The 26825-nt window shown below is 37.3% G+C and overlaps 1 protein-coding gene and 1 long non-coding RNA gene across 10 annotated transcripts in view; one reads left to right on the forward strand and one right to left on the reverse strand.

The window, feature by feature from the left end:
* PELI1 (pellino E3 ubiquitin protein ligase 1) overlaps nucleotides 1-26825 on the reverse strand; it is a 135991-nt gene that overhangs the window by 49000 nt on the left and 60166 nt on the right. Inside the window, exon 5 of one of the 7 annotated variants that reach the window (XM_035721697.2) lies at nucleotides 14551-14597. The exons of 5 other annotated variants lie outside the window; for them this stretch is intronic. The gene's annotated coding sequence lies outside the window, so the exon portion shown is untranslated. Of the gene's footprint in view, nucleotides 1-9675; nucleotides 9815-14550; nucleotides 14598-26825 lie in introns of those variants that run through there. One more of the 7 variants, XM_025469209.3, reaches the window with a different exon arrangement.
* The window catches only part of LOC112673554 (uncharacterized), a 94383-nt gene continuing 77615 nt past the window's right edge, over nucleotides 10058-26825 (forward strand). For 2 of the 3 annotated variants that reach the window (XR_007413645.1, XR_007413646.1), the window contains exons 1-2: nucleotides 10058-10346; nucleotides 25744-25887. This is a non-coding gene — a long non-coding RNA (uncharacterized LOC112673554). The remainder of the gene's footprint in view (nucleotides 10347-25743; nucleotides 25888-26825) is intronic. The other variant, XR_003144871.3, reaches the window with a different exon arrangement.

Raw genomic sequence — 26825 nt, forward strand, 5'->3', positions numbered from 1 at the left:
CAGCAAATCCTTTTTGGAAGCCATTTTAAAGACAGCTTCAGGAGGCAAATTCTGGCTAAAGCCTTTAAAGACTGGTCTTTAAGAGCTCAACTACATACAAATAGATTGGTATACCATTTATAAAAGAGACACAACCAAGGAGTTTTAACAAAATGTGAATTTCTTTTTGTTAACTATAAGTTATGAATTTTTTAAAAAAGGTCTGGTGTCACTGAAGTCACATACATGATCTAGACTGAACACTTCAAGAGCAAAACTCAAAATTCATTGCTCCTTTGGTGAACTTAGTTCAGACTTAGTTCGGAGACTAAATCATGCCATTTTAAATGAAAATTACAGTAAAGCAGTTAAGTAAATCTAAAAAACTTTCAGATACATGAAGTTTGTCTATATTACTGTGGTTTCTAATTAGAAGCAACCACTACTTTATGAAACAAACACACATTTAACACATTTCTCACAAAAGATAAACGTAATTAGTTTTGTAATTTGGATGTTTTGGTCCTTTGTCAAATTTAAAGAATAGTAGTAAGAAACAAATGAAAGAAAAATCCATTATGTTAACAGTAGTCTAAATTAAAGAAAATCAGCTTTTAGTCCTTCTAGTACACGCAGTTCATTAAATTTGGCATAGACCCAGAGGAACATGAAGTACTGTGGGTATCATCTGCCAAAACCCAGGAATCCAACACTCAGGTTTTGAGGAACCAACAAAATACCTCCAGTTGTTTTCAGTTATCGTTAAAAAATAATATTAAACTTTATGAGGCCTTCTAAAGATTAAGCCAATTGACAGGCTGCACACTACAATGAGCATCTAACCAGCAAAAAAATCAGGGCCAGTCATCTTATAATTTATTCCATGAAAGGATGAAGAAGTTATAAACTTCTTTACCACATTACTGATCTTTCTACCCTTTCCTCTTAACGGTCAAAAAAGCACCTTATCAGAAGTCCGGACAGTTTTTTTCCAAGGCCATTTATGATTAACCATTATTACAGTGATGGTGAAGTCCCTGATTGATGTTTTTAGAAAAGACAACATACACCAAGAGTTGAAAATGGTGTTTGAAATTCTACGAGGCTGTTAATTCTGTCAAATTTTGCTAGTTTAAGCTTCATTCTGGATGGATGCAGAACTAACTCTTGAGGCTTTCAAATCAATGAGTTTACTACTATTTCCTATATTATTCAGTTGAAAAATACTGTATCCTTTGGGTCACAGAGTTATCTCTTAGAGCCTAACTGATAGAATATACCATCTCTCCTCTAGAACACACACCAAAAAATGGGGGGCAAGAAAAGGTAAAAAAGAAGGTAAGCAGGTAAAAGACACAAATAGGACAGATGTTATATCTGTCATCTACCTGTTACTACTTTAAGACCCTTCATTCATTCCAAGCCCACTCTCCAAGTATAAAAAATAGCAGGCATGTAGAAAACATGGTGGAAGGGCAATAGGCACTAAAGCAAGCAAAGGTGCATAAACAGAGCCAGTGACAAAAATGAAGAAGAGATGAAAGTAAGAGAGAGAGATGAAGTGAGAGCTACAGAGATGTGGAATACAAATACCTTTCAAAGCGCAACTTGAAAAGAAAATCCTGGAACCTGATGCAGCAAAAACCTACAGAGTTTAAGTAATAGAGTGAATTTTTTTTTTTTTTAAAGGTTTATTTAGTTGAGAGAGAGAGAGAGAGAGCTTGCAAGTACATGTGCATGCATGAGCAGGGGGTGGAGCAGAGGGAGGGAGAGGGGCAAAAGGGGGAGAGATGGGGAGAGAGGGGGAGAGAATGAGAGAGAGAGAGACAAAGACAGAGACAGAGACAAGCAGACTCCTTACTGAGCATGGAGCCCAGACTCAGGGCTTGATCTCATGACCATGAGATCATGACCTGAGACAAAATGAAGAGTCAGATGCTTAACCTACTGAGCCACCCTGGCACTCCTAGAGAGTGAATTTTCAAATAATTCTTCATTAGTGTTACTTATTATCACCATCATTATTAACATTATTATCATTATTGCTATTATTTCCCAAAATAAATACAGGCTTTATCATGGTCACAAAGCTTAAGTCAACATGAAATTTAAGATATCCCCTTTTGCAAAGCAAGTTTTTTTCTTGAAATGGAAGCTGTATTATTATTACTATTTTCTATTTAATAATTTGAGTCTTAGCTCATTAAGTCATGGACACTTAAGCAGATCCAACTTACCAGAATTATCCATGGTCAAGTTTACTATTTTGTGAGAGCCAATTTTTTCTTTCCTTCCTTCTCTTCCCCTCCCCCTCTTTCTCTTCCTCCTCCATTATAAGCTATTTATTTATTCCACAAAAATGGAAATAAAAACAGATTCGTAATCCTACCACCAAATCAACAGACTGAAAGCTAGTTCTAAAATGAGCCACACATCAGAATGGTCCCACCATAGAATTTCAAAGTCCTTCATGAAAAACTATTATTCTTTTTATTGCATTTTACAGAGCAATCAAAGATAGTTTGTAAAGACCTTCAGAGTTAATGGAAAGCCCACGAATTAAACATGGGTTCTCTGTTCCAGGCCAATAAGCTAGTGTTTAAAATACATTACATAATCCAGCATAGCATCCAAATCCTGATAGTATATACAGTGTATGAAGAAAGGTTCTATCTATATGTAAACCTCTGCATATATATATATATATGTGTGTGTGTGTGTATATATATATATATACACACACACACACACTAAAAGGATCAAAAACTCTGATTGAATTTAAAAAATTAAAGAATTTTCTAAAAATGTTTAAAACAGGGAGCTTTATCAAATATTCCTTATACTGATCCATACTTATATTCTTAGTGGTCACTTTATGCAATTTATTTTATTATATTCTTAGTGGTCACTTTATGCAATACTTTATTATTACTTTTTTTAAGATTTTATTTTTTTTAAGTAATCTCTACACCCACCACGGGGCTCAAACTTAACCCCAAGATCAAAAGTCGCATGCTCTACTGACTGAGCCAACCAGGCACCCCTGCAATTTATATAATAAAGGTCAAAAATTCTACTTAATGCCATTAAATCCTACATATTAAAAATACAAAACCATTGTGCTCTTCTATTATGTGTAATTAACTAGAAAAAAATGGTTTTTTAAATTCAATGTTATTGACAAAGTAAAAATCCCTGAAATAAGTTTAGTTTCTCAGGTTGGAAAACTTATCCTTACAAAAAATGAAAATCATTTATCATTTAAATCATTTAGTGCAAAATCATTTGAAACTAGTAATCTCCAAATGTATATCGTTCTATGAATAGATTTTAAAAATCTATATTCATGGAGGGTTTTTTTGAGGGGGCCTTTCAAACATTTGGAAGATGAGATCAATTTTTCTATAATAATAAAGATTTAAACACAGTTCTCTATTATGGCAAATCATCATGTTCTGGAAGCAACCACTAATCTGAGAATTGAAGCATGAATTTAAGACTTGAGAGCCAGATTAGTCTCAAACACTAAATGTGTGTTAGTCTTTCAATTCCCCAAGTGTATGCCATAGCAACAAGAAAGTTATACAACTTCATTACATTATAAATGCCATCTCTTCAGTCTTGAATGCATAACACAAAACTTATCGGCAATGATGGTCTTGAGTACTTAATTTTTAAGAAGTGTGCACAGCTTTGTGTGTATATGTTTTAATGCATCAGACAAAACCTAAATATCTAAATGAGTGTAATAGTCTCTTCCGTATTAGTCATTCTCAGAGGTTAGATCCTTATTCCAAATGATGCTGCAATTGTCCACAACATTAATAAAACTCCTTTTCAGTCTATGGGTAGATCTGATTTTCAGAAATAGTAATTGCCTTCTCAGAGTGGATATGGATTTTAGAAACAGCCTGAAGTTATTTCCTATTTTCTTTCTGTCCCAAAGTCTTTTTGAGTCATATCTGATAAATGAAATGAGATGTCATATGGCTAATACCCTCTTTTTCCTTAAAAACAAGGAGCAAATATAAGGTACTGAGCTATTTTCATGTGTGGCTCCTAAACTGGCTTAGAAGGCAATTACCAAAAAAAGGTAGTTCCAAAAATATTTTGAGTAATGCTAGTATCCTTGAAATAAGTGTATAGCTTCCAGGGTGACCAAAGTAGACTTATTTTAGTTAAATGTATAAAATAAATGTCCTTACTTTAAAGCAAGATGGATAACCACCCAGGCCCTATAAAATCTGGTGTCCCAGCTCCTCCCTTTACCTTTCTTATCCAATCTGCTGTTCTTTCACTCTAACCCAGCCACACTGGTCTTATAGTTTCTTGTATTCTAGTCAAGATTCTCTACCTCAGAGCCATCATACTTGCTGTTTTCTTCGCCTGTGTCCTGTCCCAGGATTATCTGCAAGGCTTACTCCTTCACCTCCTTCCTTCAAGTCTTCACTCAAATACCTTCTCAATGAGGTCTATTCTGCATCCTCCTCCTATTACAACCCACCTGTTCCTTCTTCCCCTTCTCTGCTTTATTCTCTTGTGTGTGTGTAAAAGTGTTCATTACAGAAATTTCAAACATATACAAAAGTAGAGAGAATATGAGAAATCTAAGGTATGCATCATCTACCATCGACAATTTTCAATATATGGCCAATCTTGTTTCATCTATGCTCCTCTCCCGTCCAAATTATTTTAGAGCAATAATCCAGACATGACATTTTAATTCATAAATACGTTAGATCTCTAAAAGGACTCTTGTTTAAAACTCATAGTACATTATCACACCTACAAAAATTAACAATTTCTTTTCATCAGACATCCAATGTCCAAATTTCGCCAATTTTTCATAAGCATCTTTTTATAGTTAGTTTTGCTCAAAGCAGGATCTAACTAAGGTCTATACATTGCATTTGGTGGATATGCTTCTGAAGTCTCTTTAAATCTTAGAGCTTCCTCTCCTTTTCTTATTTCTTGTTATTTACTTCCTGAAGAAATGAGGTCATTTCTCCTTAAAACATGAAATACTTTACTTATTTATTTTATTGCCTGTGTTTGTTATTAGAATGTAAACACCATAAAGCAGAGCTTTTAGTTTTAGTCTGTATGACTAATATGAGTGCCTGACACATAAAAGACATCCAATAAATACTTAATGAATGAATATTTGGCATTCATGACAAAAGTCCATTGCCCACCCAATAGCAGAAACTGCCCATCACCATATCCTTTCCTACTGAGCTTGAACTGGGACTCCCAGTTTTCTAAATATAGTACAGGGAGCCCCCACCAAGCAACCAGATTTGGTACCCAAGGTGAAATCTATTCACTATCCCTGCTTTATCTCCCCCTCTTCAAAGTAAGCGTACTTCTATCACCAAAACAGATTCAATGCATCCTGTATGTTGAAATTTAGCTGAAGTTTAGCATAATAAATAACTGACTGTATTTCTTGTCAAGTATGCATAAACATTTCCTAGCTTATTTTAGACAATTTAGGGGAGAAAGCAAATTGCAGCCAAAAAATGATAGAAACAGAAACTGCAGAAGATGGTGGGAAACTAGGGGTAATACGTATTTTTAGAATTAGCAACATCCCAAGGGGTTCATTATAAAAGAAAAATCAGTAATAAATTCTTTGAAAAGGAAGTAAATCACATGTGTATTGAATTTAGAACTTTTTTTTTAACTACATGAATAGTCAAGATTAAGTGGGGAATGACAAATGTCCAAATTTTCTCATTTACAGGCAACAGCAACATATTCTATTTTCCTGTAAATGGCATTTTGAGGTGTATAAAAGTTTTACAGGGGTAACACGAGGAATACCATGTAGAATTCTATTCTCTGAAACAGAGTTTACTGCAGCAAAAAACAAAAAAAGAAAATAAAACATCGTGTACACATTCTGAAAAAAATAATCACATCTTCTTAGACTCATTTACAATTCATTTCTCTTAAATTACTTGACAAAGCTCTTTTCCTTTAAGTTTACTTCAGAAGGAAGCTATGATAATTGAAAGCCTCCAATCAGATGTTCATATTTTTTGATACTTATTTCTACTTAAAAAGGAAAAAAATCTCACAAATTCCTTGATATTCTCTCAAGAAATCACAGGCTTCCTTCTTTAATATTTGCAAATTAATTCAGCAACAACAGAAATTATGTAGGACCTACTAAGCGTAACATGTGAGGCAATTATTTTCAACCTTTGGCAGGAAAATTAGAAGTGGTCTTTTGACATAATGTAAGAAAAAAGCTAGTGGCATAACTTGACATATCTAGTTCTTTCAGTGGCCAATATTTCTTGTTCTGAGGTTCCCACACATTAGTGTGGGGAACATCTTCTCTGCCAGAGGTCAAACTTAAGGAAAAGCAATGATAATCCTCCCCCTTACCACATGTGTAAAAAAACAAAAAACAAAAAACCAAAAAACAAAAAAAACTCAACAAAAATCCCCAAATCCCTTGAAAGAATGATTTCTGTTTACTTTTCCTGTGTAATATATTTAGAGAGAATCTGGAAAAGATGGCTAGAAATCTATAAACAGAAAGTGCTAAGTGGAATTCACTGTTTATAGACTTTAGCTAGAATTTTGTCCCTTATATAATGTTGCCAGGAATCTTTTATATTGTACTCTTTAAAAACATCTTCATCAGGTTTCCTTTTCTGTTGATTTTCCTCCTCCTCCTTTTCTCTGGCTCTTAAACTTGTTTCATTCTCTTCAATTAAATGGCATAAATGTAACTTTTGGAATAACTGATTTTTCCAAAGAAACTCCTGGAACTATCTTAGTGCCATCATATATACCTGTCATTTTGAAATTTTAATATATTATATATTGTATAGTTAAAATATATGTAATAAAATTATCCACAGAAATCTTTCTGATTTAATAAATACTAGGCTAGGTCTATATTGATGTGGAATGGTAAGATGTATATATGTAAGAATGTTAGAAAAATAATTTTGAATTGTAAGCCTGGGCTCAAAATCTTTATCAGCTCCAGAATTTTCTGTCTGCAAACAGTTGTTCACAAGCAGGATTACTATAGTCCTTATCATCTGACCCATTAGACAACTACAGTAAGACATATTCTGAATGACAAGACTCTGAACATATCAGTGACATTAATTATGACAACCTGAAAAGAAGCTGAAACGAAGTCAAACAGCAACATACAGAGGCTTCCCCTTGAAACATGCCTGACTAGCATTTGCTGTATTAGACTTAGTTCCTTGATCTGTGCTTTTCAGTCATTTCTTTAAGCAGTCCCAAAGACATCAGGAAACCTGCGGTGCCAGCCTTTGCCAGTCAACACTAACTTCTGCCTTTGGACTCTAGTGATTGAGCAAAGATGTTGTGTTAGTAGTTTCCTTTGAGTACAAATATCTCCGGTTTGAAAAGCTACAGGAAAAGTTCAATATAACCAAAAAACTGCAAGGTCACCTAAATGACAATTTTAAGGAGAGCAGATTCTCCCCCTTTACCCCAAAACTGTCATTCAGGCACAATTTCTAGCCTTTTTTTTTTAAGTCGACAAATACTGCTATTATTGCATTACAGCATCTCTAACACATTAATAAAAACCTAGGTGACACTTTTCTCTTTAAAAGGTGTAAATATATTAGAAGAGGCATAAAAAACCACTCCACTACATGCAACTTTCCAAACACTAACTGTTCTATTTCCAAATGTTTGTTTTAAACTCAAGATCTCTTTAAACATACTACAGGAACGGGACAGGTTAGAGGACTGGAGAGAAATATGAAAATAACAAATGTCTCACTTTTCCTTTTCTGATGGAACCACCAGAATCTAAAATGTGTGTGTGTGGGGGGGGGGGGGGGGGCGGGGCGCGGGCAACGATATCATACAAAGGTGAATTCAAGAGGAATTCGGATAAGTGAAAGTACTCACTGTTACTACAGTTTTGATCACATTCAACTCAGGAAATAACTACTAGAAATGATGCTTGATTTAAATTTTTGGTACCCTCCAGTTTGGTTCAACTACCAAAACGAATAAACTTGTCCTCAGAGTTACGCATTTTCCTCCAGAAGAGGTTGTTGGTGCGAATAAGGAAACAAAAGGAATTGGTACGATATATTTGTACAATAAGGACAATGTTTTGAGAGATGTAAATCTGATCGCTCTGAGGAAACATTTCCTGTTTAAAAGAAAACATCATAGGCTGAAACAGAAGAAATGAAAAACTGAACCTTCTCCACAATTCAAAAAATCTAAATCCACACTACAATGCAGATTAAAAACAAACAAACAAAAAAACAAAACAAAAATCACTTTACATCTCTTCTCAGTTACCCTACACATTCAGTGTAGAAAGACAAAGCCAGTTCTGAAACAAAAGATCAGCTGCTACGAAAACAAAATAACACTCTGCAGAGGAGGAAAAGTACACAGCCTTTGAACCAAAACAAACAGATGACCTTTTCATACACTTAAAGCTTCAGTCCTTGGCACAGCCAGCACCTTATGGATAAAATGCTCCCTCCATTATTTGCTAACATACTGTCTGAGGACTACACGATGGGAAGGCTGTGGATAAAAACAAGGCACATTTCCTTGTGTGTGATCAAAATCTGTCAAATCTACATTAAAAAAGCAAAACAAAACAAAAAACAAAACCATCTCTGCCCTCCGCCCCCCCCCCCTTAATTGCTCTCTTGCCTCATGAGACCCCTGAATGTACAAAACTAAAAGTACGTGGGGAGGGGAGTGTAGGATTTTGCAGGCTTCTCCACGCTCCAGGGAGGCATTTCTCACGAGTCCTTTGAGGTTTTAGGATTCAGATACTATGCAACCAGAATTGCTGTCTGAGCTACCTCACAATTTACCCAGACTTCTTTTACTTTAGACTTGAGTTAACCTGTTAACTAAAAGGAGCATCTTGAACTTTTCCACGGGGGCGCCTTTGGAGAACGAGTTCTGGCTCATAAAGCCTTTTCGGGTCCTCAGACACTCGGCGCGCGGCGGCAGATCAAGAGTGTCCATCGGGTAGAGGGCTCTTTCCGGGACTCAGTTTACCCACCGAACCAAAAACGGGCGTATCAACGTCGTTTCGTGAGGGGGGAGACCCCCCTCACACACACACAGACACACACACGCACACACACAGACACACACGCGCGCAGAGGCGTAATTAATCAGTGTCTTTGAACTGCTCTGAGATCCAGAGATGAAAGGAGACGCCGGAGAGACGCGCGGAGACGATGACAAGAATCACAACAATAAAAAGAATGACTAACTTGGAAGTCTGCGTTATGTAAGGAAGGAGAAAGAAGTTAGCAGATGCGCACGAACAAAAGAGGAGCCCACCGCCCCCTTTGTTTCTCTTTCCTTTCTCTCCTCCTCCCCGCGGCCCGCGCGGCTCGGCGCCGGGGGGCGCGGGGGGCGCGGGGCTCCCGGGCGGAGGGGGAGGGCGCGTCGGGCCGGCTCCTCACAAAGGCCCTTCCTCCCGCGAGGGCGCGGGATGCGGGCGCCGCGAACTCCGCTCCCGGCCGCGTCGAGCGCGGGGGCGCGCAGGCGGGCGGGCGGGCGGGCAGGGAGAGCCGGCGCGGGGGGCCCCCGGGCCGCCGCTGAGGAAGTTGCGCGCCCGCCTCGCCCGCGCGCCGGGCCGGCCCCGTCACCATCCCTCCCGCCCGCCCGCCCGCGCGCCGCCGCCGCCACACTCACCGGACGATCGCTGGCGGCCGCGAGCCCAGCACGGCCCCGAGGGCCGGAGCGAGGGGGCCGAGCGTGCGTACGCGAGCGGCGCGAGCAGACAGCCCGGCGTTCGGCCGCCGCCTCCCTCGCCAGCCGGCCGAGCCCCGCGAGGGAAGTTGGCCGCGGAGCCGAGCGCCGAGGAGCCGCGCGCTCAGGCACAGGCAGAGGCGCGGGGCCCGCTTTGTGGTGCGCTCCCGGAGGGCTGAGGCAACCCGAACGCGCGGCGCGGCGGCGGCGGCGGCGGCGGCGGCGGCGGCGGAGGCTGCGGCTGCTGGTGGAGGCGGCGGCCGCGGCGGCGCCCCCCGACGGTCCCTCCGCCTCACACCGCCTCTGGGTCACTGACACACACTCGGAGGGAGGGGAGGGGACTAGCCGGAAGGCGGGGCAGGAGGGACGGGACGGGGGCAGGGCCACAGCGGGAGGCGGTGACGCGGCGCCGAGTGGTCTCTTGGGAGTTGTAGTCCTCCAACGCAAGGAACCGAGGGCTCCATCGTGGCGGTGGAGGCTTCCCGGCTGTCTCTGCACTGCGCATGCTCAGGGCGAGAGGGTCGGCCCCCACTGTTGCTATGGTCACCGACACTCGGAGGGAGAGACCGCGTTCCTCGCTGCTGCTGGCTGAACAAGGCCCTCCTTGTCCTAAGGTACGGCGAGGGATCCCGCCCCCAGCTACTCCTTCCCTACTTTGCTCCACCCCCCCAGCTCCTAGTTTCACCACTCACAAGTGCCCAGTGAGGTCGGACTTCCTGTCGATATTTTTTGGCATTTCCCTGCTACTTAATTTTCTTTCAAAATTCCGAATCACAGATGCCCATTTTCCCCCTCCCTTCCCTCAAAAGAGTCCTCTCTGCTTTAGATTCAACTTTTTTTTTTTTTTTTTTTTTTTTTTTTACCTAAGACTTGTAGAAAGGTAGTTGCTTCCAGTAACTTAATAATGAAGTGATAAAACGATTAGGAACATCACCTTGTTAATTTTTTTTCACTTCGTCACATCAGACTTTAAGACCAGCAAAGGTAAAAGAAAGAGTTCAGGGTTAATATTGGTATTTTTTACTTGCTCAGCGTAAAATGACCCAGGTTTGTTTATTTTAAAGCCTACGATTTTTTAAGAAATATACATAAGTTCAAACGATGCGTGGGACGTGGAAGATTGTTTACTGCACATATGTTGGCAAACTTTCATTTGGCAGTAACTGAAGTCTGAACCAAAGTCTGAGTATGCTGTTGGGCTGGTCAGCTAAGTCTACACCCATACAGGCAGGCACCGAGGTGTGAATTGGTGGTGGAGGAGGGTGGTAGAAGGCAGGACACAGTTACTGGATCTCTAAAGGTCTAAAGGTAACCTGTCCCAGCCTCTTGTATTCCTTCCCTAGCTGAAAACCCATACATACTCTGGAAGAAAAAGATTAATGCTTATAAATCAGAAAAACATGTAGTGGAAGAAAAACGGAGGTTTTCAAATAGAATCTTAAGATCAAAAATCCTTATTTTTGTAGACCACATAATTATTCATTCAAGAAAAAACACACTTATTGAGTATACTATGTCTCAGTATACTTTGTTGGTTCTCGGAAATAGAGATGCAGAAATATTAAAGAAACATTTCTTGTTTTCAAAGTGCTTGCTGTGCATAGAGGAGACAGGTAAATAAAGGGACTCAGTGTGATAAATACTATAACATGAAAGCATACCAGGTGCTTTGATGCACAGCTGCCCCAGACTCAAGTAAGGTCAGATGCTTCCAAGAACATTTGAACTTGAAGATGGCTGTGAGTTAGGGTGTTTTGAGTATTTTGGTGGAGGAGGGGAAGAGAGAAGTGAGTGGGAGCATGGGGGGTGGAGTTGGAAGGCAGGAAGAGCAAAGTGCTAGAGGCATGAGACTGTGCAGTATTCTGGCTTGGCAGAGTTCAGCATTGTTGGTAGAACAGGATTGAGGGAGTGGTGAGAGAAGACACAGAAAAAGAATGAAGAATCTTATACAATATGCTAAGGAATGTGAACTCTTTTCTAGAAGCAATGGAAACTCATGCCAGGACTGTAAGCAGATGAAATTTTCATAAGATATGTATTTTAGAAATGCATTTTCTGCATTTAAAAAAAGATGAGAGCCCGAACTAAGGCATCAGCAGTGGCAGGAGACTGAACTGAGGGTAATCAGACACTATTTAAGAGAGAGAATTAATAGAACCTAGTGAGCAGTTGCCTATGTTTGGGGGTGAAAGGTGAAGGAAGGTTATCAATTATGATGCTTTTGGTTGCAAGCAGCAAAACCCCAACTCTAACTGGCTTAACCAATCAATATTACCTGTCTAGATAGAAAGTCCAATGAAAAGGTGGGCTTCAAAGCTGAATGACTCAACAGTTCAAAGATGTCATGTTTCTCTCTTATTTCATTGCTTTTCCTTCCTTAGTATTAGCCTATGGTCAAATGACAGTGGTTTTAAGAAATTCCTGTGGTTTTAAGTTTCACCATCTAGGTACATGAAAAGAAAAAAAAAAAGAAATTTTTGAAAACTGTTTTAGAAGGGAGAGAAAACTACCTTTCCCCAGAAGTCTCAAGAACTGGTTCATGTTTCTATACATGACCAGGGAATGACATGAGACTAATTATCTAAGGATAAAGACATATGCCCTGCCCCCAGCCCCAAAGGAGTTAGATTCCTCCAAGTTGTGATGGGGAGGTGTTGGATATCCCAATGAACACAGGGGTGATTGCCCAGAAAAAGAAGAATGAAGGCTGGCAAGGGGGGGGGGATCCATAATATGTATTACAAGGAAGGAGAAGGATGAGATTTATGAGCCATTGATGCCATTAACTGAGTTAGGAAATACAGAAGATTGAACAGCTTTTGAGGGGGAATTTGATGAATTCGCTTTGGATATGTTGAGTTTGAGATAATTCTGGACATCTCTGTGAAGAAGTGGAGTAGGCAGTTATATATATACATATATATTATATATATGACTCTAGTGCTCTGAAGAAAGATCTGGACAGCAGAAGATACAATTGGAATATACCATCATATAGACGGTAGTCAAAATTATAGGAATGGATGAAATAACCCACAGGGAGTATGTACATCAGAAAAGGAGGAATCAATAATAGCATCCTGGGGAACACCAGCACTTAATGCGTAGGCAAGAAGATCATGAAAATGCCTAGGAACTAGCAAGAGACCTAGAACATGTAAAGAAATAGGAAAATGTAATCTATAACCAGGAGAAAAGTCAGTCAACATAAACAAAGCCAGAAATGAAAAAGATGGTAGAATTAGCAGTCCACAATATTAAAAGCTATTATGAATATGCTCCATATACTGAAAGAGAAATTAGAGATATAAAAGAATGGAATTTCAATGGACATAAAAATTTCACTGAGTGAGATTAATACTCAAGCAGGTTAGACACTCTGAAGAAAAGATTAGTAAACTTGGAGACATAGCAGTAGAATCTAGCCCAAAACTAAAAAAAAATTAAACAACAACGAAAATGAAAAAAAAAATGAAAAACTGCCTCAGTGATCTGTAGGATATTACCAAGTTTTCTAGTTTTTGTGTGACTGGAGTTCCAGATGAGAGAGAGGTGAGAAAGGGTGACAGAAAAAATATTTGAAGTAATATGGCTAAAAATTGGACAAAAATTATAAACCCAGAGATTGAAGAAGTTCAATAAGCCCTAAGCAGGGTAAGCACATGCACTCAAAACCACTAAAAAAGACATCGTCATCAAACTGTTGAAATCTTGCGGTAAGAAGAAAATATCAAAAGCAGCCAGTGGGAGGAAAGGCACATTATGTATAGAGAAACAAAGACGAAAATTCAATGAACTTCTCTGATCAGAAACTATGCAAGTCAAGAGACAATGAAAGGGCATTTAAAAAAGTGCTGAAAGAAAAAAAATTCTGTCACATAGAATCCTATATTTAGAAAAAATATCTTTCAATAATGAAAGCTAAAGAAAACAAAAGCTGAGAGAATGTTGCCAGTTACACTGCACCACAAGAAATGTTAAAGCAACTTTTTCAGCATTAAAACACACACACACACATACACACAGAAGCTTGAGTTTGTATTAAAGAATGAAGAGTCCTGGAAATGGTAACTATATAAGTAAATACAAAAGGCTTTGCCCCTCTCATTTAGAAATTCTTAAAAAAATAACTGATTACTTAAACAAAAATACAATACTGTTTTATAGAGTTCATAACATATGTAGAAGTAAAATGCTTGACAATAATAGTTCAAAGGATGGAAGGGAGAAATGGAATTACATTGTTAGAATTTACATTGTATGTGAAATGTACTATTATTTGAAGGTAAATTGTGATAAATTTAAAATGTACATTCTAAATCTTAGAACACCCATCAAAAATAAAACAAACAGGTCTAGCTAATAGGTCAACAGTGGGGATAAAATGAAATCCTAAAAAGGTATGTTTGAATGTAGAATCAGAAATACAAAGAAATCTGTGTCCTTAATGACCATAGAGCTGACATAGCTTCTAGAACACAGGTTTCTATCTCTTGACCTCTTTTAAGTGATTGAGAAATAAACTTCTAATTCATAGGCATTGTTGTTTTATATTCTATGTTATGTACATAATCAGAATAGCTGCCTGCTTATATTAGTTATGGACATTCTATGTCCATTTTATGTTATGGACATAATCAGAATAGCTACCTGCTTATACTAGTTTCATGAAGTAAAGTATATTTCCCAGAATCAGGCAAACCCACACATTGCTCAAGATTTGGTCTCATTGGCAGCAACTTCAACATAATTCTGGAGTTCGTGTAATTGTCATTAAAATTACGAGTATAGTTTATCTTTTGTATGAATATTGCTTACCATTAGTTCAATCAGTTTTTCTTGAAAGAGGAAATACATGTAGAGTCCTTGGAATAGAGAAAATGCTCAGTCAATATACATTACTTTGAAACAGCCTCCATAATAAGGTTGAGATACCCTAATTTATTTATTTTTTAAAAGATTTTATTTATTTATTTGAGAGAGAGAGAGTCTACGAGCTGAGGGGAAGTGCAGAGGATAAAGCAGATTCCTCACTAAGCAGGAAGCCCAACATGGGGACTCGATCCCAGGACGCCGGGATCATGACCTGAGCCAAAGGCAGATGCTTAACGATCTGAGCCACCCAGGTGCCCTGAGATACCCCAATTTAGATATATTGTGAGGTTTGTACTCCAAAGTTAGGTAAAAAATAAAAGTGGCATTCATTTATCTATGAAAATCAGTGAACCTCTCTTTGAAATTGTGTTCACCGTACTCTTCTGTATAGTTCTTCAAAATCAGCAGTGCGAAACTTCAATCACAGGAAATGAGTGCACCTTCACTCACCCTCTACTCAGTCTATGTGTCTAGTTTAATATTTAACAGTTCTTTGACCAAAGCAGCTATCCTTTTTTGCTTATCTGCACTTTCAAATTTGGTATATTCAAATATCTAGTCATTTCAGTAAAAAATGACTAATAATTAAGGTTTTGTTAAATCTCTTAAATTCTAAAAACTTCTTGATCTTAGGAATTTGCTCAGTAAATTCCAGTGTTTCCTCCACCATCTGACTACATAAAAATCAACTAGAACGATGTTTCTACTCTTCCTCCAAATATACATGAAAATGATATTTAGAATATGAATATAAGGAAAAATCACAATGTTAATACCTTTCTCCAAAACATGATGCAATTAATCTAATTTGCTAGAAAATGATGTAGAGGGAATTGGATACACCAATCTTTTCTTATGACTTGAAAAAAACTGTTGCAAACTTATTTTTCTCTTTTTACTGCAAACGTTTCATCTGCAGCACGTGAACATACCTTTGCATATTTTGTCCAAATTTCTCATATTTTATACTGACAAATGATTATATCCTGTTCATGGATGTTAAAAGTTGGGCTTTTTTTTTTTTTTATTAGAAATGCAGGCAGACTTCTTTTTGAGATCTGGAAGACCGTAGACTACATTTGAATTCTTGCTGAGATGCTCAGATTTGAGAGTACTAATATTGTGTTTGCATTTTAATATTCAGGTATTATGTAGGTTATCTCTTAAAATTTCTATCTTCCAATAGTCTTCCCTAAAATAAAATTATTCTCTTTTAATGTTCTCAAAGTCTCCAAATAGCTCACAGTCAACATGGAACATGTTCCTATTTTAAACCTGTGAATGGCACACAATTTGAAGGCCTGGGCTTTCACTCAAAAGATTTGTAGGCCCCAAATGCTGTCTCTGACATTTTAGATATATTTGGAAAATGTCAAAGACAAGCTAGTTAAGATTTTAATTTTTTAAAGAAGTATGCTTATACACCAAAGAATGCAGCCTGTATATTTTCAGTATTAGGCCAATCAACACGTATGCAAACAGTTATTTTGGAACTTTAAAAAATACTAAATAATGAAAGAAGTGGAAAACTCATGGAGAGAAGATTTAGATTGTGTTACCATACCTATTGATTTTTCTGCTCATGGAATAATTACTTGTACTTTTATACCTCACGTTTCATGCATTAATTCCTTCATCAAATACTCATTGTACATAGTGCCAAGCTATGGATGTAAAGATTAATTAGTCATGTTTCCAACCCTTGGAAAGCTTATAAGCAAGTGCATAGATAAGTACAACAAAATTTTATAACCACTTTTCTAGAAGTATGTTTAGGAAATAGTGGGTACGTAGACAAGGGAATAATCAGTTTTACATGAGAATGCAGTCAGAAAACACTTCAAAGAGGAGATGGTGGTTGAGCTAAGTCCTGAAACATGTCCAGGTGACCAAGGACATTTTAATAGAGCTTGCACTATGAGAAAAAACATGGAAGATGAAATAGCATGACCTACTTGGAGAACAACAGGCAATTTGGGCCAGATCATAGGGTATGAGGTGAGCAACCTGAATCATGAGGTTAGGTAAATTTTCTGGGATCAGATCACAGAAGTCCTTTTATGCCATGCCATGCCATGCCAAGGAGTTTGGCAATGAGAAACTGTTGAAAGAATATAAACAGAAGAGTGATACCAATCATATTTGTGTTTGAGCAAGGTGACCAGTTTAAAGAATATATAATAATTCAGGTGAGAGATGATGGACACACTAAGTAGCTGTGGGGAATGGAAAGAAGAGAACAGATACCAAAGACATTCGAGAGATAGAATGGGACTTAATTGCTGATTGGATGTGGGAGGTGAGGGAAAGAGGAGAGAAGGATAATTTTGAGGTTTCTAGCTATGTAACTGGACATTACACATTGAAGCGATTCGTTAATAGTGAACACCAGAAGAGAAGCAACTTAGTGGAAAATAATGAACTTCATTTTGGACAATAGAACTGGAAGTGAATGTGATGATACCCAGACGGCATGAGATAAATATTGAGTACTGATGCCATTGAACACTGAACCTGGGAATGGATAAGAGCCCTGGGGAAAGGGGTGCATGGGTGGCTCAGTTCGTTGAGTGTCTAACTCTTGATTTTGGCTAGGTCATGATCTCAGGGTCATGAGATTGAACCCTGCTTTGGGCTCTGTGCTCAGCATCAGCAGGGAGTCTGCTTCTCTCTCTTTCCCTCTCCCTCTGCGCCTCTATCCCCCTCTCAAATAAATAAATAAATAAATAAATAAATAAATAAATGAATAAATCTTTAAAGAAAGATCCTCCAGTGAGTGTGTAGAGTGATACCAATAACAACAGTTAACATCTATTGCATTATTAAGATCTTATTTGTACCAAGTGTCCTGCTCTATGTTACCTCATTCAATCTTTGACAAACTCTATGAGGTTAAGTACTCTTGATTGTTAATTTTATGTGTCAACTTGACTGGACCAGATATTTGGTTAAACATTATTTCTGGGTGTGTCTCTGAAGGTGTTTTTGGATGATACTAACATTTGAATCATTGGACTAAGTAAAGCGAATTGCACTGTGGGCCTCATCTGATCAGTTGAAAGATTGAATAGAACAAAAAGGCTGACCCTTCCACAAATAAGGAGGAATTTCCTACTGCCTGACTGCCTTGAGCTTGGATATTGGCTTTCAGCTATTTGAAAGTCCTGGTGTTAGCAGGGGTCCCAGTTCTAACCTCCGCACTACCAGTACATCTCCTGTCCCTCTATAGGCATTAAAACCCTGGCCTCAGGCCCATAAGGCCTAGATTTAAGTCTGACTTAGAGTCCCTTTCTCCTGACACAACATTTTTTTCCCTCTGGCAATAGGATTTCTCTCAAGCCCAGGATGTCTATGTATTTGTATCAGAAAAGATGGCTGCAATGAGCTCAATCTGCCATGTTGTGAGAGCCTAGTTTTTATTCATTTTTGAAAATGATTTCGAATACTTTGCCATAATTACCTATATTCTTATTTTCTAAAAATCTTTTTACCAATACCTTTAAGGACGTATCTGACTTGTTCAAGTACAAAAGAAATACACTGACCATGAAACATTACCATCTCTGAAATAGTAGTATGTAGACACAGTTAGGGAATACTGGGGAGCCAGGCTAGGGTGTGGAAGGGATTTAGGGTAAATAGCCATATTTAAAGTTGGCAAGTTATAGGACTCTAACTTCATGATGTTCACTTTAATTCTCCTTGTTCACCCCCCAAGCTAGGTTGGTGCCCCATAACCCAATCTTTCTTTGGTAATTTTCTCTAGTTCTCTGACTTATGTTGGTAAGTAAAATAGTAAGTTACTCTAAACTCACCAATTTTTGTTTTGTTTTAACATCTCTTTATAGACCTGAGTACAGGAATCCTGGACTTTGCCAATAAAAATTTCCTACTTAAGTTCTGCCCTTCTCAGTATTAATGTCTCACAACTAGATCTCCTGAACTGCTACTGCTCTAATATTTTCTCAGATAATTCCCCCATTCAGTTTCACATGCTGCCTTAAGCATCTGTGTCTCCTGCTTGTCCTGCCTCCACAGTTACCTCTCGGAGATCAGTTTCTTCACAACCCCACCCCGCTGTGTCACTGTTTAAAACTCCCAGCCTCCCAACCTGAGTCACCGCACGCCCCCTTCTAGAGTTACCAGCCGGGCCTCTTACCCCCAGCCTGTCTCTTCTCTGATAAAATCAGCATTGCATGTTAGCAGAGACACACCATTCCATCCATTTGACCAGACTTGGCAGCCTGGAGTTTTTCAGTTTATGAGAGTATGTTTTTAATGCAGCATTTATAGATCTTAGAAAATTTAAAAGTATACAGAAAAACAAAGAATAGTCCAATGAATCCCATGTATCCATCATCCAGCTTGAAGAATTTTCAACTTCTGGTCAACCTTGTTTGGTCTCTATCTCCACCACACCCACTGATTTATTTCAAAACAAATCCCAGATGCCATATAATTTTATCTGTATATCCATATGTGTCTTTTAAAAACTGAGTGTTTTATTTTATTTTTTAAAAGATTTTTTTTATTAATTTGAGACAGAGAGGGTACAAGCAGGGAGGAGGGTCAGAGGGAGAGGGAGAAGCAGACTCCTCACTCATGCAGGAAGCCTGATGTGGGGCTCAATCCCAGGACCCCAATGTCATGACCTAAGCCAAAAGCAGATGCTACTGAGCCACCCAGGCACCCCTAGATATCTTTATTTTAAAAACAAAACTATAACTTGATTATCACACCTAAAAATAACCCCCTGAATATTTTCTTAATATCCTCAAATATCCAGACAGTTTTTAAGAATTGAGATACAAAAATCCATTAGTTGTTATTATCTCTTAAGTCTCTCTTTTTAAAAAAGTTGCATATTATGAAAATTTTCAAACACATACAAAGTAAGCAATATAATATACATACACAACACCTAGCTTTAATCATGACCATCAGTCTTTTTTCTTGTATCATCTATACCTCTACCCACTCTCCAATTTCCATTCCATTATTTTTTAACAGTGTTTGTACATATATTTAAACATACAAATCTTAGTTGTATAGTTTTGACAAATGGATATACCAATGTAACCCATATCCCTATCATCACATAGGAATTTACATCTCCCTAGATGGTCCCCTTGTGCCTCTTACCCCTTCACAGGCAACTTCTATGTTGATTTTTATTTTAGCCTTAGATTAGTGCCTGTTCTAGGCCTTTATCCTCTTTTATGTTTAGCTTCTTCTCAGTACAATGTCTGTGAGATTCAGTCTACTTCATATAATTGCTATCACTACTACAGTATGTTTATCCTTTCTCCTGTTGATGGACATTTGGTTAATGAAGGTTTTTGTTATTGAGAATAAAGCTGCTATGAACATTATTCCATAAGACTACCAGTGCTTAAACTTTTTTTAAAGGTCTAAGTGGGGTGCGTGTGTGCGTGTGTGTGTGTGTGTGTGTGTGTGTGTGTAGGTGCAGGGAGTTGGTTATTGTTGAGGAATCCAGGTCATTTGTCCAGTAGAATGTCTAGTCAGGATTCTGCTGATTGCATCCACTTATGTTTTACATATTCCTCTGTCCCTTGAATTTTCTGTAAATTGATCATTAGATCTAGAGGCATAAAAGATTCAAGTTCAATTTTGTCAAGACTGTTTCAAAGGTGTTGTTGTGCACTTCCATTAGAAGATCACAGTGATGAGTATTCTTTTATTTGATACTGTAACTTTGGGATAGGTTTCTAGAAATGAGATTGTTGGATTAAAGGGTAAATGTATATAAACTTTCACTAGATTTAACTTATGAGATTTTCAGGTATATATTATAAACTATAATATGCTGTTCAGTGAGGTATTGGTTGTGGTAATTTTGCTACGTAGAAATACACATACACACACAATTTAATCTCATTATTTGTAGTAGTTATGATCTATAAAGTTGCTGCAAACACTGAATTAGTAAGTACTGAACCATGCCTCCTAGAGAAAAATACAAGGTTAAGATCCTGTGAGCATCTGGTCACAACATTTTAGTCAACTCAGCAATAGATAATCTTATTTTATGTGTACTTCTGCTTAAAGACAACTTATTTAATATATATTGTTGATTCATTAATATTGAGCTCACAGTCAACAGCACTATAACTCATGCCTAAATGAAACTTATCTAACACGCATATTTTCTCTGAGGGCAACAGCACAGCCTTCCTATGCTTAGAAACATTAGACAGCAGCTCAGCACTGTTTGTGGGCCCTTTTAAACATTGAAATCACACACACACAAACAAAAGCAGAAGACATAAAAATCTGAACAACCTGGTGCTAAATGGACCACAAAATGGACACTTATTTACAGTATGAGATCTAAGACAAGAAGGCAGAACATTACCTTGTTCAGCCTCAGCTAGGTATGTGGGTGCCAAGAAACTCAAATTTTGGGGGACTCGTGGCATGTCCATGAATGACCTACGAAAGCACTATGATTATTAATATGGGAATTACAAGTATTTTTAGTGAGTAGGCAAAATCACAAATACGTACTCCATGAAGAATGAGAATCAACTCTATACATAAAACAGGGTTAGCATCTGTTTCCAATCCCCCAGAAATTGGGCAGCTAAAAAGAAGAATAAACATATTCTTTTCAGCAGGCTCAATGGGACTATATTCCCATGAGAGCTAGGCTTGATGGAGGTATCCTGTTTCAAAAACGTGTAGACTGAAGCGTAACCATAACTCACTGTGATAGGAGATGTAGGTAAATTGGGTTGTAAATATGCTAACATTTTTACTAAGAAAGAACCCTCCTTAAGTGAGAAAAATATCATATATAGTGGTGGAAATGGCGTGAGGTTTAGAAAGTATAGAAGTGTCTAAGAAAACTAGCTTAAAATCTGACCTGAAAGAAAGAAAAGACTGAGGACTTAGTACAGAATAAATGCAAAGAATATAGTTCTAAGATGTTTCACTGAATGGGGAGTGAGAGACATACTACCTAATGAGGATGTCTGGTGATGACAAGAATCAATTTACCTGGGAGATAAGAAGTAATAGAAAATCCTTTGCCTCACTAATGAGAAGTAGTTCTGACTTGGACTTGAGGGTATATGTATGGGAAGCCATAGTGAAAAAAGACCAAGTGAATCCAGAATATGCTTTAAAAAAATTATCTTGTTCTAGGTATGAACCTTAGAGAGCAATTTGTAAAGAGTTTGATTGATTAATTAATTAATATCAGATCACTATAATAATAAATAAAAACAATGCCTGGTGGTTTACATATTGAGATAGATATTCTGCTCCCAAGTCCTCCGTAAATTATAGTCTCACATTTGGCTCTCCATATATTGAGCAAAAGCTGGTATAAAAATTATCAGAGGAGTGCCTGGGTGGCTTAGTCTGTTAAGTGTCTGCCTTTGGCTGGGGTCATGATCCTGGGGTCCTGGGATCAAGCCCTGCATTGGGCTCCCTGCTCAGTGGGGGACCTACTTCTCCCTCTCCTTCTCCTGCTCTCTCTGCTTGTACTCTCACTCTCTCTCTCCCTCTCTCTGTCAAATTAACAAATGAAATCTTTAAAAAAAAAAGAGAGAGAGAATTATCAGAGACACTAGGGCCAACACATAGGATAACAGCCATATTTTTCAAATATACCATGACAATTACTCTCCCACCTCTTATCCCTAATACTATTCTCTTGAGAGGCAACAACAGAAAATATACCACTAGATTTTTGCTTCAGACTTACCCTTAAAATTTCTCTAGTTTAGATATCGGGCTGAAGATATTTCTTGAAGTCGAGTCACAGAGACATTCTAGTGCTTGACCACAACACTTATATCCCTATGGTGAGACTCCAGCCTCCTTCCCAGCCCCAACCAGGATTCCCATAAAACTCTCCTATAATTCTCTTTCCTAAGACGCTCTTATAAATAGCATGTCCTAAATCATGGACACTAGCCTAGGTTTCCCTTTTTGCTTATTGGACATCTTGCCTGCACTCACTAGTTTCTCTCTGGCTTTAAGAATTTCAAAGGCCATCTCCAGGAGGCAGAGGTGGAAATGGTACTAGAAAAGCCCATTTGGATTATATACTTTTAAAGACAGTGACTTAGATCATATGAAGATTATCAACACAGTAACAAACACCTACGTTTTAGTTTCTTACTGACCAGACTTAACAATATTTAGGGAAATCATGAGAAGCAATTCTTACTCCCAGAAGCCTAGAATTCAGGAAAGCTCTGCTTTTGCAGAGTCAGAGTCAGAGTCATTTTGCTGACTGAGAAAAATAAAAAGGAATTTGGTAGAAACTTTTGTTATATATATATATATATATGTATGTGTATATATATATATGACATATATGTGACATTTATATATATATAAAGTAGTAGGATTGATATGAAATAAAAATATTTTCATAATTTCAGGTTCAGTTTGAACTTTTGTTTACTTAATTTCTGAATTTCATTGTTCAATTAGAATCATACAATAACATGAGATTATTTTGCTATCCAAAGCAATTTGTTGCTATTCATTCCTCAACAATAGCTCTCTACCCTCATCTTTTACTCTCCAATTCCAAATTCCAATATTATTCAACTGGAGGATTAGACTGAGTGAGGAGTTGAAGACAAACAGGTGATACTTAACACAAAGCAATGAAATACATAATGTAAGCATTCCATTTTGAAATAAGTTAGATGTTAAGAAATATAGCTGCTATGAATTTTTACTGATGACATGCCTGTTGTGACCTAGGCTATTGATATGGTTGGCCAAGCATGAATAGAAGCATAAACATTTCTATACCTGAACTCAGGCAAAGTGGTTAACTTAGAAGAAACTTCAAGTCTATATTTATCAATGGAGCAGACAAAATGGAATCAAATGACACAGGAAGAAAAAAAGGGAAAAAAAAGATAACTATATGGTAAAAATCCCAATTATCTTGGGATCATTTTTCCAGCAATCAAAATAGGACCATTAACCCAAAGGTAAAACTTCTGAGCTGCTAAAAAAAAAAAAAGAAAAAAAAAGAAAAAAAACTGTACACTACAGTTCACAAACTTTATGTAGAAAATGTTATATTAAATTTATCTAAATAAACTTGATATTTCACTCCCCTAGTCACAGAAAATTAGAAGCAATAAATTTTTTAACCCTCAGTTATTATAGACTCTAACATTTATTGTTTGTTTACTGTGTGTGAGGAATAGTTACATAAATAGTTAATTTAATCCTATAAGGTATGTATTATTATTCCCCTCATTTCACAGACAAGGAGACAGAGGTAGAGAGAGGTTGTTAAATTTGCCCAACATGACACAGTAAAAACCAGGAGGGTCAGGATTCAAATACAAGCATTTTACCAGAGACTACACTTCGAGGCATTAGTGGCAGACATCAGGGACTGTAAATACAGTGATGAACAGGTGAGGAGGCTCCTGTTGTCAAGGTCTACAAGGGCCGGGGACCTGGAAGAGGCATGAGCTGGTAGGAGCAAGAACTGATGCTGACAGCACAAGAAGGCAGAGGTGTTTAGGGTTGGGAGCGCCAGACCCTTTACAGTTATTGTTTAATTCATTCTTTGCAACCATTCTGTAACTTAGAAGTAGCCCTTTCTCAGATGAAGAAATTGAGTTTGCGGAGCATTAAATAAATTCCCCCCAAATTGCATAATTTAGTAAATAGTGGACCTGGGATTTGAATCCAGGTCTGACATGAAGGCTTCATTTCTTTCTCCTGTACCTCACTACTCTAGCAAAACCTTAGAAACAGAGGAACTTAAAAGTATTTTGTCTGCAATTCTGTATAAAAGGAAAAAGCCCTGAACACACTACACCAGCCTGTGAGAGTTTTGTTGAATTCATAAAGTGGTTCAATGTGAAAATGGTGCAATAAAATACGTACAATTAAGACCCTAATAATAAAAAACCAGTGACATTATGTAGATTACTCTCTGTTTAAGAAAACAGGAAAAAGTCTTGCATATTTTAAAAAGCCTAAAAATAGATATGGTTAAAATAAAACGTGCATTTAAAGGGACAAGCTTCAAGAATCTGGAAATTTCTCCTCTGTGGAATACCTCTTTTCTAATGACGCCAGATAAAGAAAGTTTCCTATGTTGAGAAATAGTACAAATAGACATATTAAATAAAGGTTAACACTATTTTGTGTCATAGGACCCAACAAAAATAGTCCCAACACTTTAATAGCAACTTGGATTATGTGTTAATACTGAATGATACAGTATCTAAAATGTGTTTCTACAAGTTGTAAGAAATTGTAATTTATCAGGGATTCAAGCTATTAGGAAAGTAAAATAATTGGATTTCTCCTCATTCTATACTTCTGTGAGACAAAAGGACACAGATGTTCTTCAAAGACCTATGAACTTAAAATTCAAATATTCAGCACCAAATAAGCCAAAGGTTTACTTTAAAGAGCAACATATATGGTATGTCTTACATACAATATTGAACTGTATTTCCTATACTTTCTCTACAGTGCTGTGTTGATGATTGTTTTCATGACAACAATCATGACCCATAGTGTGCCCTCTAAGCTACAAAAAGACAAAAAAGCTAAAAACTACGTTCAATGTAATTTGAGAACAATACATTCAATTACCAGCTTTAAAAAATGAGCCAACTATTGCGTATCTAAAATCTTTCAGATAACCCAAATACTAATTTGAAAATTTCATTATCTAGTTTATTCATTAGAACACCTGAAAAAAATATTTATGAAAAATATTCCTAGAAATATAAGAAAATATTTTCATCTGCACATTACTTTTATTGACTTACATGTTCTTTTAAAGTTCTATGCCCTGCTTAGGTGTTGGATGTATTTTTAATGAAAAATTTTAATAATTTAAAAATAGCTATTAAGAAATTTTCAGTTGGTTAATGATTATAGACAACATTCAAATAAAAAATACCGTTTGTTACTGAATAGCTTTAACATTTTACTTGGGTTGCCAGAAAACTTTGTGTGGGAGATAATTATTTAATTTAGATGTATATATTTGTTCACTCAGAAGTGATGCTTTGTCAATGACAAAAACATAATTATGCATAAAGTTAGTTTTGTTCAAACCTTTTTTGCTAACTTTTAAAAAGATTTTATTTATTTATTTGACAGAGCGCAAAAGAGAGAGCACAAATGGGGAGCAGGAGAGGGAGGAACAGGCTCCTTGTTGAGCTAGGAGCCAGATACAGGCTCCATCCCAGGACTCCAGGACCATGACCTGAGCTGAAGCAGATGTTTAACCAACTGAGCCACCAGGTACCCGTCCTTTTACTAATTTTTTTTTTAAATCAAAGAAATGTATGTAGTTTAAAGTAGAAGAGAAAGGAAAATATTTTCTTCCTGGGCAAATTCATGGTAGGTGGAGGATGTGTAGCTATAACTACTTTCTGTAACGTTTCTAAGATAGTTCCAAGTTTCAATTTAAAAACCATGTTAAACCATTCATTTTGATTTTTGTTTCAAAGTGTTTAGACACCATAGAGGGTAATGATCTGATATTTTTGGGAAAATCTTACTTTGACTTTGTTTCTAAATGAGCCTTAGGAACATTAAAGAGTTTCTATAGCTGGGTCCTACACTCATTGAAGACTTAGAGCATTTAATTAATAAAGGGTAACTGATTGTGAATAGGTCTTCTGATGGGCTTCAGAAATTTTATGAAATATGATCTGAATTTATAACATCATAGAGAGATCTATTTATGAAGCTTTATTATGCCAGAGACACTCTGAAAATTCTTTCTTCCAGTTTAAGGCTTCAAATAGCACATATATATTGATTAGTCTGTAATTTGGAAAGAGTCAGTCTATTACTAGGACAGCATTTCAACCATGTAAGAGAATCTATTTCCCCTTTTAAAAACATTTACCCTTATTTTATTTTCTAAAAAATCATTTAAATATTAAATCAGTATGACAGGCCTTGTCAAAGCAACAATTGAGCAATTGGCGTAGAATAGTAAAGTACTATTACCTAGATGAGGCTCAGATAGTAGATTCATTAAAAGAACACATTGTCCTGTTTTCTTCCTCTTTAAAGGCAGCATTCTAGCAGTAGCAGTGTAAAGACAGGCAGTACCTATTCCTTGCTTACTAAAAGAAAATGTTGAAAGGGAATCTTATCTCCACCTGCTTGACAGCTTCTCAGAAAAGACCAGTCTTTTAATTTCCTTTCCTTTTTCTCTTTACAACTTT

This window comes from Canis lupus, chromosome 10 (genome assembly GCF_003254725.2).
Source record: "Canis lupus dingo isolate Sandy chromosome 10, ASM325472v2, whole genome shotgun sequence".
Lineage (NCBI taxonomy): Eukaryota > Metazoa > Chordata > Mammalia > Carnivora > Canidae > Canis > Canis lupus.